This window comes from Protopterus annectens, chromosome 9.part0, assembly GCF_019279795.1.
Source record: "Protopterus annectens isolate FY-2018-M chromosome 9.part0, PAN1.0, whole genome shotgun sequence".
Taxonomy (NCBI): Eukaryota; Metazoa; Chordata; order Ceratodontiformes; family Protopteridae; genus Protopterus; species Protopterus annectens.
Genome location: NC_056743.1, coordinates 1,547,799,952 through 1,547,814,880, shown reverse-complemented (window position 1 = coordinate 1,547,814,880; position 14,929 = coordinate 1,547,799,952).

Below are 14,929 nucleotides of genomic sequence, written 5' to 3'. Positions count from 1 at the left end.
TGCTGGAAGGCTGAGGAGCCACGAAAGGACTCGCGGTCTCCAGTGTTGCGGGGGCCTCCGCCGCCTCTGGGACGGCGTCTTCCTGAAAAATTTCCCCCTCCTCTGCCTCTAGAAGGGGGGTCGCTCTGCTGCGAAGAGTAAGGCTTTTGAGATTTACGGAACCACATTTTCCCCCCTCTTCTAGCCTTGGGATAAGGCCTGAAGGGAGTGGAAAACCGTGCCCCTACGGCAGTTAAAGTCTTACCCTCTTGTTCACAGCGAGTCAAGGTGTCCTTTACCTTGGGTCCAAACAGAGAGGACCCATCAAAGGGAGCGTCGGCAAAGGAAGACTTAAAGGCCCCCGCAAAATGACACAGGCGGAGCCAGGCTTGTCTCCGTAGAGCAACGCCTGTTCCCGCCGCTCTGCTCGCCCCCTCGGCTGCATATGAAATGAGCCTCATGGACGAGTTCGATAACGATGATAGGGTAGCCAGCTGAGAGTTAACTGCCTGGGCCAACTGCTCAGGTAAGTTACCAGAGAGGGTATCTGAAAGTTCCTTGACCAGATCCCTCTGAAGTCTGGTGAAGTGCGTCAAATAATTCAGAGACCTTAAAGTAAAGGTTGCTGAAGTAAGGGTGCACTTCCCGTACCGATCCATGCTCCTAGACTCTTTATTAGGAGGATGGACGGACGTTGAAGCCTCTGCCACATCTTGTTGGGTAGCAGATGCCACCACCAGGGCATCTACAGCCACACCTTTGGATAGAAAATCCTTTTCAGGGGGTGCTGAGAGAAATTTATTGGGGCAAGCTGGCACCGGTTCCACAGAATCCGGGTGTTCCCACGCCCTTCGAGAGATCAAATCCAGAAGCTCATCGAAGGGCGGAGACACCCAGGAGGCAGAGGGCTGAGCCCCGAAGGCCTTGAGGAATACCGACTCCTCAGCGGAAGGGGGTTTGGACTGCCAGTCGCCTCATTGCTTCAGGATCTCCAAAATGTCCGCAAAGGAGACATCATCCGAGGACGACTTGGGGGACCCCTCCGCATCATCGAGGTCGGTGTCCAGGGTGAGAGACTCGTCAGGGGAGTCGACGTGCTTCCTCTTGCACTGTCTCTTCCTCTGAGGCTCCTCCGAAGACGCTTCGGAGGGACCTTCAGGAAGGAGGGAACCCCCGATGGGGGTGGCCTCAGGCCCCAGGGCTCCGCTGTCTTGAGACAGGGGGACTACAAAGGAACCAGTCTCCGTGCCAAGGGAAGGTGAAGGTGAGACGGTGGAGGTGGCCAAAGAAGATTTGGCCAAAGCACTCCTCATGGCCCTGAAGGCGGGACCCCCAGAGTCCTGGGAAGGTCCAACCCCCGAGGCCACAACAGTAGACGGCAATCCCGCAGCCAACGCACTGAGAGGGAGGCTCGGAACCGAAAGCATCGGTCCCGAAGCGTCACCCCCGGGGCCGACAGAGGAGGTCCGTGTACCGAACTCCGACCCGAAGGGCGGGGTTGGAGTAAGGGTCGGAACCGACCCGAAAACCTCCACCGGCTCCACCAGCACCGACTCCAACGGTGCCGAGGCTGTTGGAGGAGGAACCAGGACAACAGGGTGGGCAACCGGCTCCGGAGCCGACTGGGCTGGAGCCGAAACCAGCTTTTGAAAGACCGGAGACTGAAACAGCCTTTGAAGCACCCTGTCTATGTCCGAATCTGACATTCTCGGAGACCGAGAAGAGATCGAACGAGTTCGAGTCGACTTCTCCACCGGTTCCGAAGGACTGGGGGACCGGCTCCGAATAGTCTCGATAAATATCGGTGCCGAGGGAGACTCCACAACCATTGCAATTTCCCTCGGAGCCAAAGTGGACTTCGGTGCCAAAGGGGAAGAGTCTGAGCGGGCAACTCTCATCGGCTCCGAAGACAGTGGAGCCGATGAAGGTGACCCGCCTCTCGAAGCTCTAACCGTCGGCTCCGAAGCCAGAGGAGTCAAGGCTGGAGGCATCGAGGCAGACCGTTCCTCCCTCGGCTCCGAAGTCCATGGAGCCGATGGAGAAGCATGCCAAGATTTTTTTGTAGCCGGTTCCGACGGGCTGGTCGGAGCCGACGATTTCTTCTTCTTTGAAGGTGAAGAAGATAAAGCCTCCTCAAAGGAAGGGGTGATAAGCCCTTTTAAAATCAATTTGTTTTTCCTCTCTTGGAGGATGCGGGAGGAAAAAGCGTGACAAACACTGCATGACTCCTGAAGATGCATAGGGCCTAAACAATAAACGCACAAAGAGTGGTCGTCCGTAATGGACATTTTGTAACTGCATTTAGAGCATTTTTTGAATCCTGATGGTCTGTGCTCTTTCGACATGTTGACACACAAATCACTACCACAGAAAAATTCTTTTAAATACACTAACAAAAAATTAGCTTAAAGAAACACGTAAACTGAGGACAAGGCCCCTCTAACTTAAACGGGATCACTTGAAGAAAGACTCACACTAAAAAGCTTCAACAATGCACGAGGGCAAGGCCCTTCTAACTTAAACGGGATCCTTTCCCTCAAACTAAGACAATTTTACCACAAAAGACTCAATCTCACAGTCACACAACAACAAATAGCTGTTAAAACAGCTTTTGGGTAGATTAGCAAAAAATTTCTGACAGAAATTTTTAAGTAACAAGCACTTAGCTCAGCCAAGTCCGAGACCACGTCTTTGCTGTAGAAGCGGCAAATGAGATCTGGGGAAGCAGTGGTGGTGCATCCTGGGATGTGGGATAGCTCAGCCAATAAGAGACTCTAGGTATAGTGGCCGAGTCGGAGCCGATCCGTCGGCTCCGAACCCATCAGTACAGAATGTAGGCGAGATAGGATCACATTACATCTACCTTACTGACAGGAAGGGAGCAAAGATAGGGACAGTTAAGGTAAAAAAGACCCATTACGGAGAAGCACTACCAAAGGCTCGGGAAGAAAAGGTGGAAACCCATGGAAAAAGACTTAGAAAAGCTACAGGAAGGGGAGGAGATATAAACTAACTGCACTGAAGGAAAGGGGACACTAAAGCTATAATAAGGGAAAGAAACTCCGAAAGAAAAAGGCAAATTACACTTATCTGAAGTGAAGTCACTTGAGCTGTAGGGATACACATCCGAAGGTCTCCGCAGCAATCGAGATCTGGAGGGTTGTAGGTCAGCAAGGGGTTATGGGAAGGGGAGGAGCTTGAGCTCTGGCTTTGTCCTTCAGTTGCCGGCTCGGATCCGAGGTCAGATCCAAGATCCATCCGTGATGAATAATGACACGGATAGCATCAGATCATGTTGTTTAGGATCTGACTCTTCCATGTCAGTAACAGACTTACTGATTTTGGCATGGATAGACAAAGTTATTTGTTCATGACAGTCTGATAATTAATAGCCCTTAAGGACTGGGTACAGGAAGCATAGACCTTATTTACCCACCTGTCCATGGTCACACTGTCTTTGTCTAAGGAAAGGGCATCAGCAAAAAGCAGAAGCTTAGATAGCTTATTTGAGGCTAAAGAAATGGTTAAAGTGTCATAAACTGGATTCTAGGGAAAATATGACTTCATCTGAAACTTTATAGAATCTATCAGGGCTGAAGATTGAGAGTCAGGAGCAGAAGATGCAGATGCGAAAGCATCAGGGAAGGTCTCCAGAAGTGGAGGGACATGGACAGGAGCAAAAGTAGCCACTCTTAAAAGGATGTATTATCCTTTCTAGATGTCAGAGATTTGTTAAGAGTTCCACTCGAAATACTTCACCACACTCACAACAGTCTCCATAAAAGATAGCTCTTCCACAGGGGAATCAAGGGAGAGGGAATCTTGCCTCATCACCTGAGGACACCTGACCAGGAGAGTGGGATCTGTCAGGAGTATGCCAGAAAATGATCATCAGAATCAGAGGCCCCATCCTCCTCCTCTGAAGAAGAGTCCACAGTAATCTTATGAGAAGTGGGCAGAATAGCAGAAAAAGAAGAAGGCTTAAGAGCCATAATGGGCTTAAATAGGCTCTGAGAAAAGTGGGCGGCCACAGCGGTGCAGCGGTTAGCGTTTCCACCTCACAGCAAGAGGTTCTCCGGTTCGATCCTCGGCTGGGCTACCTTCTGTGCGGAGGCTGCATGTCCTCCCTGTGGTCGCGTGGGTTTCCTTCAGGTGCTCCGGTTTCCTCCCACATCCCAAAGACATGCTGCAGGTGGATTGGACACACTAAATTGACCCTAGGTGTGAGTGCGTGCATGTGTGCGCCTTCTGTGGAAGGCTGGATGCCGGGCTGGCAACTTGACACCGTAAAATTCCACTGCCAATTATGAGTGGACGGTGATCCGCTGTGGCGACCCCAAACCGGGAAAAGCCAAAAGAAGAAGGCGGCTCTGAGAAAAGTCAATCTACTCCATCTCCCTGGAAGATTGGAATGAAGTAAAGTACAACTGTGTACATACCATAAACGTAGATGTTCAAGTGTATTTACTGTTGCAATCCTGACTTGTGGGATTTTCTGCCGTCTAAGCCCTTGGTCGGCCCAACTACCAGAGTAAAAATCTCCCTCCTCCTTAGGCTGGTGGACATCCTAACCAACATCCGTATGCTTGGGTATACAGGGAGCCAGCTGATGCCAGGATATAATTTTTTTCTTGCCCCCTAGAAGGTAGGAGCCTTCCGGATGAACAATAAAGCAAGGGTCTAAGACAGAAACTAAGCCAAGCAGTGAGAATATCTAGGGGGTCCACTAGCTTGGAAAGAAGACAGAAGCAGACTATTATTGTAGGTACAGGAGGAAGGAAGGAAGGAAAGAAAGCAGGCTGCAACAGTGAATGCGCTCGAACATCTACATTTATGGTAAGTGTACACAACTGTATTATGTTCTGTGTGTTTCACTGTTGCAGTCCTGACTTGTGGGATGATTCCCGAAGCTGAAATGAGGGTGGAAGGAAGATGAGGGACAGGAGAGGATGTCCTGCAGGATGGTAGTAGTGAATCCTGCTCTATACCTGGAAAAGGCTGATAACTGGTAGTGTTTAGTAAAGGTATACACAGATAACCAGGTTGCAGCTCCCAAAATGTATATGGTAGGGACTCCTTTCAGAAAGGCAGCAGGGGTAGCAGTCACCCTAGAAGAGTGAGCCCTGACAACTTCAGGAAGCTTTCTACCATGATAGGTGTAACTAAAGGAAATACAGTGAGAGAGCCACTTAGAAACAGGCTGTTTGGAAACTGGCTTCCCTTCAGATCCAGTGACAAAGGATACAAAGAGCTGGTCTGATTTCCTGAAACATTTACTTCTGTCAGGATAGTAGTGGAGCTGACTATGCACATCCAAGGAATGAAGGATTCTCTCCCCCTGGTTCTGAGAACTGGAGAAGGTGGGCAGGTGTATGGCTTGATTCAAGGATGTGTCAGTGACCACCTTGAGCATAAATGATGGGTTAGTCCTAAGGGATACTTTGTCTGGGTGGAATATGAGAAATGGTTTCACTGCCATGAGGGTCTGCAGCTCAGAAACCCTCCTAGCTGAGGTAATAGCCAGTAAAAGGGCAGTCTTCCAAGTTAAATTTTTTTGATCAGAATAAGTTTTGGTTCTGGTAATTTTTTCCAGAACAAAACTGAGGTCCCATTGAGATGTGGGCTGCCTCCTTGGAGGTCTGATGTGAATCACTCCCCTAAGGAAATGTTTCATCAGGGGGTGTGAAAAGCTAGGAGGAAGAGTAGGGCTGTGGTCTGAAATGGCAGAGATTTGAATTTTGATGGAAGAAAAGGATAGGCCTCTGTCTCCCAGGGTAGCCAGGTAATCTAAAATGGCAGAGGTCTTGGCTGAATTAGGACTGAGGCCTTGCTGCAGGCACCAGATGGAGAATTTTTTTCCACTTGGCTGTGTATGACTTCCTAGTACTAGGCCTTTAGGCCTCTTTGACAACATCTTGAACTTGTTTGTGTAGGGCATACTCAGTGGTGGATGCTGAAAGTGTATGCAGGCTGAAAGTCTGAGAGTCTGCTGATTGAGGTGCACAAACCTCCCTTTGTCCTGAGTCAGAAGGTCCACTCTCTGAGACAACTGCCACCGTTTTTCGTTGGTTAAACTTCGTAGCAAAGGATACCAGTGCTCATTGGGCCAGTCTGGGGCTATCAGAATGACTCTTGGGCCCTCTTCCCTGATTTTTTTAGGAAGACCCGAGGAAGAAGAGGCAATGGGAGGAACACATAAAGGAAAATGTGGGTCAAAAGTAAGGAGAAAGCATCTGTCATCCAGGCTGTGAGCAGTTAGCTCCTGGAACAGAATCTTTCTAGTTAAGCATTTTCTTTGGTGGCAAAGAGGTCTATCTATGGGGTTCCCCATGTCTGGGCTATGCTGAGAAACGTTTCCAGATGCCGATGCCATTCATGGGGAACCATCAAGTTCCTGCTGAGGTGAACTGCTAGAGTGTTTTGAACACCTGGAAGGTATTCTGCCATGAGGTGCAACCCCACAGAGTGAGCTGTCTCCCAGATCTGCACAAAGAGGGTAAGAGTGAGCACCTCCCTGTTTAAGTACCACATGACTGTGGTGTTGCCTGTTTTTACTAGCAGGACACCTGGTTTCCATTTTTCTTTGAAAGCTGTGGTTAGTGTTTGGCCCTGATAGGTGAAACTGAAGGGGAGACCCAGGTTCTGGGCACAAGCCTGTGCCCACTATGCAGATTCCTCCTTGAGACAAGGGATCAGCTCATTTTCAGTTGCCAGGGATTGTGAGTGCTGGTAGCACACATTTTGGAGGTATCACTGGAGTTGCCTCATGTGCAGCCTGGCCAGAGGACTCATGAGGATACAAGATGCCATGTAGCTTAACGCTCTGAAGAATTCCCTAGCTGAGAGATATTGCCTCTGCATGATGTTTTGGAAGTATTGAGTCAGAAAGGAGACCTTTTCTGGAGGGAGAAAGGCCTTTTGAAGAGAAGAATCCGAAAGAGCCCCCAGAAAAATTATCGTGGTGGATGGGTCTGTGTTTGATTTGCGCAGATTTATGGTGAATCCCAAGGAGATGAGGAGGTTCTGACAGACTTGTGGCTTGAATAAGGCAGTTGTCTAAATAAGGATAAATTTGGACCCCTCTTGTTCTGCAGAAGGCGATCACGGGGGCTAAGCACTTTGTGAAAACCCTGGGAGCAGTAGACAAGCCAAAGGGCAGTGCAGAGAATTGTAACTGACTGGTACCTGCTCTGAAACGTAGAAAGTTTCTGTATGATTCCTCTATAGTAATGTGTAAGCAAGCATCTTTTAGATCCAGGGTGACCATTAAGGCCTGAAGAGCTATCACTGGTAGAGGTTTTTGAAGAGTCAACATTTTGAATTTTGATATAAGCAGGGACTGACAGAGGGCAGGCAGGTCTAGAATAGGGCACCAAGAACCTTCCTTTCTGGGAAAGAGAAACTGCCTGGAGTATAGCTGTTTCTTTTTTAGTGTTCTGGGACTGGTTCCACTGAGCCTTGTGAGCACAGACGGAGAATTTAGAAAGAGCCTCTGCTGTTTGATGTTATGGAATATTTGCTAGCCAGAGTATCTTAATGGCTCTTTGAAAGTCGGCCTGTAACCCTTTGAGATAATATTCAGAACCCACTTGCTGAAGTGATGAGGGACCAATTTTCTTTTAACAGGGATAGCCTTCCTCCTGTCTTTGTGGGAGAGGTTGAGGGCAAGAGAAGGGGAAAGGGAGAGTCATTTCTGTTCTCTGCCAGGAACCTATAGCCTTGAAGTCCCTTGCCTGGGGGTTTCCTGAAGACCACTGTCTGGGTCTTTGTGACTGGTGCTACCTTTGAGATCTTTCCCTCCGGGACTGCCTTTGCCTGCTTTTTGTCTGAGAGGGAGAGAACCAGTGCTTAGTGGGAAACTTTCTACTAAACCTAGGAGTCTGAACTTGGAAGAAATCTTCATAAACTTTGCTTTATCTTGCATCTGTTTGAGCACAGGCTCATGTTTTGGCCCAAAGAGGAAGTCCTTGTGCAGGGCTGCATACAGAAAGCTGGACTTCACATGGTCTGGGAAGGTCAGCTCCGTAAGCCAAGCATGCCTTCTAATGGCAGAACCAGAGACTACAGCTCGGCTGGAGGCCTCCATAGCATCATAGCCACAGTGTTAAAAATGCCTAGTCACTAAGGAGCTAGATGGCAAAGGTCCAATAATTCCTTGGAAATGTTCTTGTCCTCCAGTGAAGATTTATTTTGCTTCATTTGATCTAAATAATTTGTATTTGATCCTATGAATCTGACAGTCAAAGGCCCTCATGGCCAGGGTAGCAGAAGTACAAACTTTTTACCAAACCTATCAAGGGCCCTGCTTTCTTTGTCAGCAGGTAAAGGATTTTTTGAAGAGTTGGCCCTTGTTCCTTTGGGTCCTGGAGTGATGACCTCTGAATCAGCAGAAAGATTCTTGAAGAGGTACTTATGGGAGTCCAGCACATTGTAAAACCTGTCTAGTTTTTGAGGGGCTGAAGGAACAGAATCTGGACTTCAAAAATAATGCATAAAAACATCCTCTACAACTTCCAACACAGGAGGAATAGCCAAAGGCTTGTGTTCTGGCAGGTCAAGGAACTCCCTAACCCTCTTTTTAGATTGTGTGTATTTCTGCGCCTCCCACTGGAAATGTTCCCTCATGGCATGGAGAGTTTCCCCAAAAGTGATGTCCTCGGGAGGCGAAGCTGAAGACAGATTTTCTTCAGAATCTGAATCTTCAAAAGAAGGAAGGGTTCCCTCCTCCAAGGCCAACTCCTCCTGGCCAGAATCCTCATCAGAATCAGGAAGCTCAGAGAAAACTTCAAGGGTAGGACCACTCTTCCTTTTTCCTGGGGAAGACTCCAAAGGGGGTTGCTTAGTTCTGACTACAGAAATAAGGCCTTCAGCTAACGTTACCACTGGGGGAGTTCAAGCCACTGGAGTGAGTTCAGGGCGAGGCAGTGATGTCATTGTATGGAGAGTTTGTGATAAATCTAGCTATCGTATGGTACATTTGTTGAAGTTTGTTCAAGGTTGTGGTTTGAATGTTGGTAAGAACTGGGGCAGCCTATAGAAGGGAGGGGAGGAGGAGTGCCTGTGCAAGGGAGAGTCTGGCATTAGGGGTTAGAAATTTTTTGTTGCGATACAGTAAACCTAGTTTCTGGTGTGTCTTTTTTATACATTGGAGTATGTGAAGGTTAAATTTGAGTTCATCATCAATGATGACTCCAAGGAGTTTCATGTGGGTTTTGGGTTTGATTATTGTATTGTTATAGGATGTAATAGCAAAGGTGGATTTGTGGTAAGTGAGAGAATGGGGGAGAAAGAGTAAGAGTTTGGTTTTCTTAGGGTTAAGGATAAGTAGATTATTAGACAACCACTGTTCAGTGGATAGAAAAAAGAAGTTATGTACTCACCATAACGTTCCATCTGAGTAGTTATACTTCATTTTCTGCAACCTGTGGGTATTCGGATTCATATCGGATTCGAGTCGGCAACATTTTATCAAGCATCTGCTCCAAGTTCCACCCCTTACCCATAATCCCTCACCTCTCCAACCTTCCCCTTAGATCGAGTTTGCCACTAACCAAACTATTAGCAACTCAATAACGTTAACCTAAAACAGGTTCGGGGGAAGGAGTGAGGGACGGTTGCAAAAATGAAGTATAACTACTCAGATGGAACATTATGGTGAGTACATAACTTCTTTATCTGAAGTAGTTAACTTCATTTATTTGCAACCTGTGGGACAGAGTCCCCAGCTACCAAAACTCCTGGGAGGCCCTCATGGAAGGATATTCCTGAGCACTGCAGAGCCAAAGGATGCTTCTCCTTCTAGAGATCAAATCCAACTTATAATGAGAAACAAATGTATGTGACCTTGCCCACGTCGCTGCTGCACAGATATTATCCAGAGAAACCCTAGACCAAAAAGCAGCAGAAGTTGCCATAGATCTGGTAGAATGAACTTTAACAGGACCAGGTGGGGATAGGCCTCTATCCTTACAGACTTGCAGCATACATTGCGTAATCCATCTGGCTAAGGAGACCTTGGAAATGGCCTTGCCCAAAAAGGGTCTAGAAAAGGACACGAATAATTGGTCAGACTTACGAAACTGTTTAGTCCTGTGTAAATAGAAACAAAGCTGTATATGAACATCTAGCAAGTGCAACTTATATTCACCCTTGTTCTGGAAATTTGGAAAGAACACAGGCAGATTAATCATCTGGTTAACATTAGATTCAGAAGCCACTTTTGGTAAGAAAGAAGGGTTCATGCGAAGCGAAACCCTGTCTTAATGAAAGATCAAGTAGGGGGCACTGCCGACAAAGCTTGGATCTCAGAAACCCTTCTAGCCGAGGTAATGGCCACTAGAAAGGCTGTCTTCCAGGACAGGAATTTTAAGTCTACTCATGCTGCTGGTTCAAAAGAGGGTGCCACTAATGTCTGCAGAACTAGAGTAAGGTCCCAAGGAGGGACGGAATTCTTAATCGGGGGACGCAAGAGAAAAGTACCTTTTAGAAAGGCCTTGCACAATCTCAAAGAGGCCAGAGCATTCAAATTTTTGCCGATACGAAAATTAGATATGGCTGCCAGTTGTACTTTCACTGTGGAGGAACTAGTTCTTTGTTGAAAAATATAGGACAAAAACTCCAACACTGCAGGAACCGGGGCTGTAAATGGATCTATGTTTCTCTGAGAAGCCCAAATAGAGAAGCGTTTCCATTTGCTGCGATAAACCTTCCTAGTAGAAGCTTTGAGGGATGCCACCAGAATACTCTTTACCGAAGATGATAGACCGGGAATCCTAGCTATCAAGGGAACTGGAGCAACCAAGCTGTCAGCTTGAGGCTATCCAGGATGGGCGGACTGATGCCCGAGAGATGGGATATGAGATACAGGCAGGGATCTAGAATCTGTGGAGGAGTAAAGAGTATGAGACCAGAGGAAGGGGAACCACATTTGAAGAGGCCCAGAACGGGGCAATGAGGATCACTTTGCACCCCAGTCAGTAAGCTTTCTGAAGAAACTTCGGAATGAGAGGTAGTGGGGGATAGGCATACAGTAACCCGGGAGGGCAAGCATGGACCAGAGCATCTCTGGGGGAGTCTCCTGGGGAGGGGATCAGAGCGAAGAACTCACTGCACTTTGCGTTGGAAGGAGATGCGAAGAGATCGCAGCAAGGGTGACCCCATGCTAGGAAGATCTCCTCTGCTACTGACTGTTTCAGAGACCACTCGTATGGCATTAGAATAGCCCGACTCAATCTGTCCACTAAAATGTTGGAGCGTTCCGGAATGTGCATTGCAATCAGAAACCGACTGGAAGAAATTGCCCACTCCCACACTCTCATGGCCTTGCAGCAGAGAGGGCAAGATCTGGTCCCTCCTTGTTTGTTGATGTACCAGACAACAGACATGTTGTCTGACTGAACTGCAATTGTCCTCGGGGGAAGAACAGTGTAAAAGGCTTGCTACGCTAAAAGCACTGCCCTCATCTCCAGACTACAGATATGCAATCTGGTCTTAGTCTGGGACCACGTGCCTTTAACTGTCCTTCCCAAAAAGTGCCCCTCCATCCAAGCTGGGAGGCGTCCATGGTCACTGTGGCTTGGGCTGGGGATGTTAAGAATGCCAAGATTTCCAGCGATTGGAGCCACCAAAGAAGAGAAATCTTGCAGGCTCTGCTGATCCGTATGGGGAAGTCCATGGGGAGGTCTAACCAAGACCACTGAACTGCCAAGGTCCACTGAAGCACCCTCATGTGAAGGTGCACACATGGAAGAATTGAAATTGCTGTGGCCATGGAGCCTAGGGCTCGGAGAACATTGCTCGCCATCTGTGTCCTGGGGCTGAGGATCACTGACACATGGACTCGTAGCTTCTGGACCCTGTCCTGAGTGAGAAAAACTTGTAATAATAGAGTGTCCAACTGTACCCCTATAAATTCCAAGGTCTATGTCGGGTTCAGGCGGGACTTGGAGATGTTGATGGTAATCAGAGTCCCTGGCCATGCAAAGAAGATGCTTGGTGGCAGCAGCGAGGAGCCAATTGTCTAGGTAAGGAAACACCTGAATCAACTGAAGCCTCAGGTGAGCCGCTACTACTGCCATAACCTTGGTAAACACCCTGGGGGCTGTGGTGAGACCAAAGGGTAGGGCTCTGAACTGGAAATGATTGGCTCCCAGCCAGAAGCAAAGGAATCTCCTGGAGCTTCTGCAAATCTTGATGTGGTAGTAAGCATCTTGGAGGTCTATCGAGCACATCCAGTCGCATTCTCGGAGATAAGGTAGAATGGACTGTAAGGTGACCATCCGGAATTTCTGCTTGGTTACAGACAGGTTCAGGGTTGACAGGTCCAATATGGGTCTGAGGTCCCCCATCTTTTTTTTGGCACTAAAAAGAACCTGGAGTGAACACCTAATCCGGACTGATCTGGGGGGACCGGTTCGATGGCCCGATTCTAAAGCAGCTTTGAAAGTTCGTGTGCTGCAGCCTCCCTTTGAGTGGGTGGACCATCCGGGAGGCGCTTTGATTGGATGGGTGGGGCAATGAACGGGATGGAGTATCCTCTGGATATTATTTGGAGCACTCAACAGTCCGTCGTGATGGACTCCCAAGCTGTTAGGTGCAATGACAATCTTCCACCGACTGCGGCGTCTGTCTTGTCCCCCTTTACCTCTAGGGGATGAGTTGTTCTGAGTGTCCCGGGAAAACTGAGATGTTCTGAACCACATCTTCCTCTGCCCTCTCTGATTCCTAGAAAAGGATCTTTGAGGGCTAGAGAAGCGGACTCCAACGGCAGACAGAGTCTTCCCGTCCTCACTCTGGACTAAGGTGTCAAGAACTGTCTTCCCAAAAAGGGAGGAACAGTCAAAGGGAGCATTTGTGAAAGACGCCTTGAAGGGGTCAGCGAATTGACAGAGTCTGAGCCAGGAGTGCCATCTCATAGCTATGCCGGTCCCAGCCGCCCTAGCCACTCCTTCTGTGGCATGGGAAAGAAGACGCATGGACGTGTTTGAAACGGATTTCAGAGTCAACATTTTCACCGAGAACAGCCGCTTATCCTCTGGCGACAAGGACTCTGGGGGCGACACAGCGAATTCCGTGGCCAGGTCTCGCTGGAGTCGAATGACATGTGCCAAATAATTTAGCGCTCGTATGGAAAACTTGGCTGAAGAAAAGGCTCGCTTCCCAAAGCGATAAACCACCCTAGACTCTTTGTACAAAGGGTGGACCGAAGAACTTTCCTGAGCCAGTTCTCTCTTGGTGGCAGCTGCCTCCACCATAGCATCCACAGGGGATCCTTTGTACCAGGCTTGTCTGTCTGTGGGAGGAGAAAGGATCCTGTCTGGGTGTTTGGGTATTGGCTCTATGGTGTCAGGCTCCTTCCATGCCTGCGTGGAAATAAAATCCACTAATGGATCTGCAGGACGGGGCACCCAGGATGTAGATGGGCCCGTGGGACAAGCTGATGGGAGTCGTGACCAAATCCATGGTAGCCTGGGTAGAATCCAAGGCAATGGGCTGGGGTCTCAAACCCTGGAAGAGAACCCTCTCCACCTCGAAGGCTGAAGGAGAGTGCACCTCCTTGGCAACCAACAAGGAAGTTCTCCCCGGCTCCATCGTGAGGACTGGGGCCAAGGCTAAGGTAGCCGAAGGGTTCCGAAGGATCGGCTCGGATCCAACAAAGTCGGAGCCGAACACATCTCCGTTCCCTTGGATCCAGCTCCCTGTTTTCAGCCCCAAGAGTTGCTTGGATCAGAACAAGTCTGATCTGAGGAACTCAATGTAATGCCTGGCGTCGAGGCTGGAGGAACCGTTGGCACCGAACCCCCAGCTTCGAGGATCCTCGAATCCATAAACTCCGAAACCGCTGGTCAGAACGGGGAAGGAGAGATAGGATGGAAGAAGGGCATAGAGGTCCCCTCTTCGGCCGGAGAGGGGCCGGGCAAGACTCCCATTTGGATATGGTCCGAATGAATCTCCGCATCATCCTGTCCACATGTGAAGTGCCGACAGACTCCGAATTGACCACAAGGAGGCGACCGACTCGGATCTGGCCCTGTGAGACGACCTCGAAGAAGGCCTCTGGTCCAAAGGCTCCATCGGCTCCGGGGAGAACCTCAGGGAATGGAGCCAAGGAGAAGTGGTCCTAACAACTTTCGCAGGTGGACTGGGAAAAGGCTCCCGCTCAGGAGATCGCTTGCAGTGCCTCTCTACTCTTTTCTCTCTCTCTTTCTTGTCCTTATCCTTAGATTTTGTCCCCGCCTCAGCAAGCTTAAAGGGAGGTTGAGTCCCAGCCTAAGGGGGGGGGGGGTTGGTTGGCTACAGGAGCCAATGTCAAAGCCATAACCTCTAAAGCAGAAACTGATAGCAGACCCTTGGCTACCAGTTTCACCTTCCTCTCTTTTATGGCCCTTGGGTTGAACCCTGCACACACAGCACATGGCAGACTACGATGTGGAACGCCCAGGCAAATAACACACAGAGTGTGGCCATCAGCCGGTGAAAGCTTGTGGCCACACTCTGTGCATTTTTTAAACATTGTTTTAGGCTGGTCAGCCATAACACACTCCACACAGCCAAACACTAAACTAAACACCCACACACACAGGGGTTGGCTAGGCCTACTCTACCTCAATAACACAAACTTTCTAAACTACTTTCTTGTTTTTTACAACAAACCGACGACAAGACGAATGGGAGGAAGGGATGCTCAAAAAAAAACTACTCTCACACACTAATTTAAGTATCAAAAGTTCCACTTACTACATCCAACTTGGAGCTATAAAGACCACAATGCGTACCCATGAAGCGGCAAACGAGATCAGAGGGAAGGTAGGAGAGGTGAGGGTTATGAGTAAGGGGGAGGAGCTTTGAGCAGATGCTTGATAAAATGTTGCCGGCTCGAATCCGAAATGGATCCTAATGCCCACAGGTTGCAGACAAATGAAGGTAACTACTTCAGATTGCATGTTGGGTT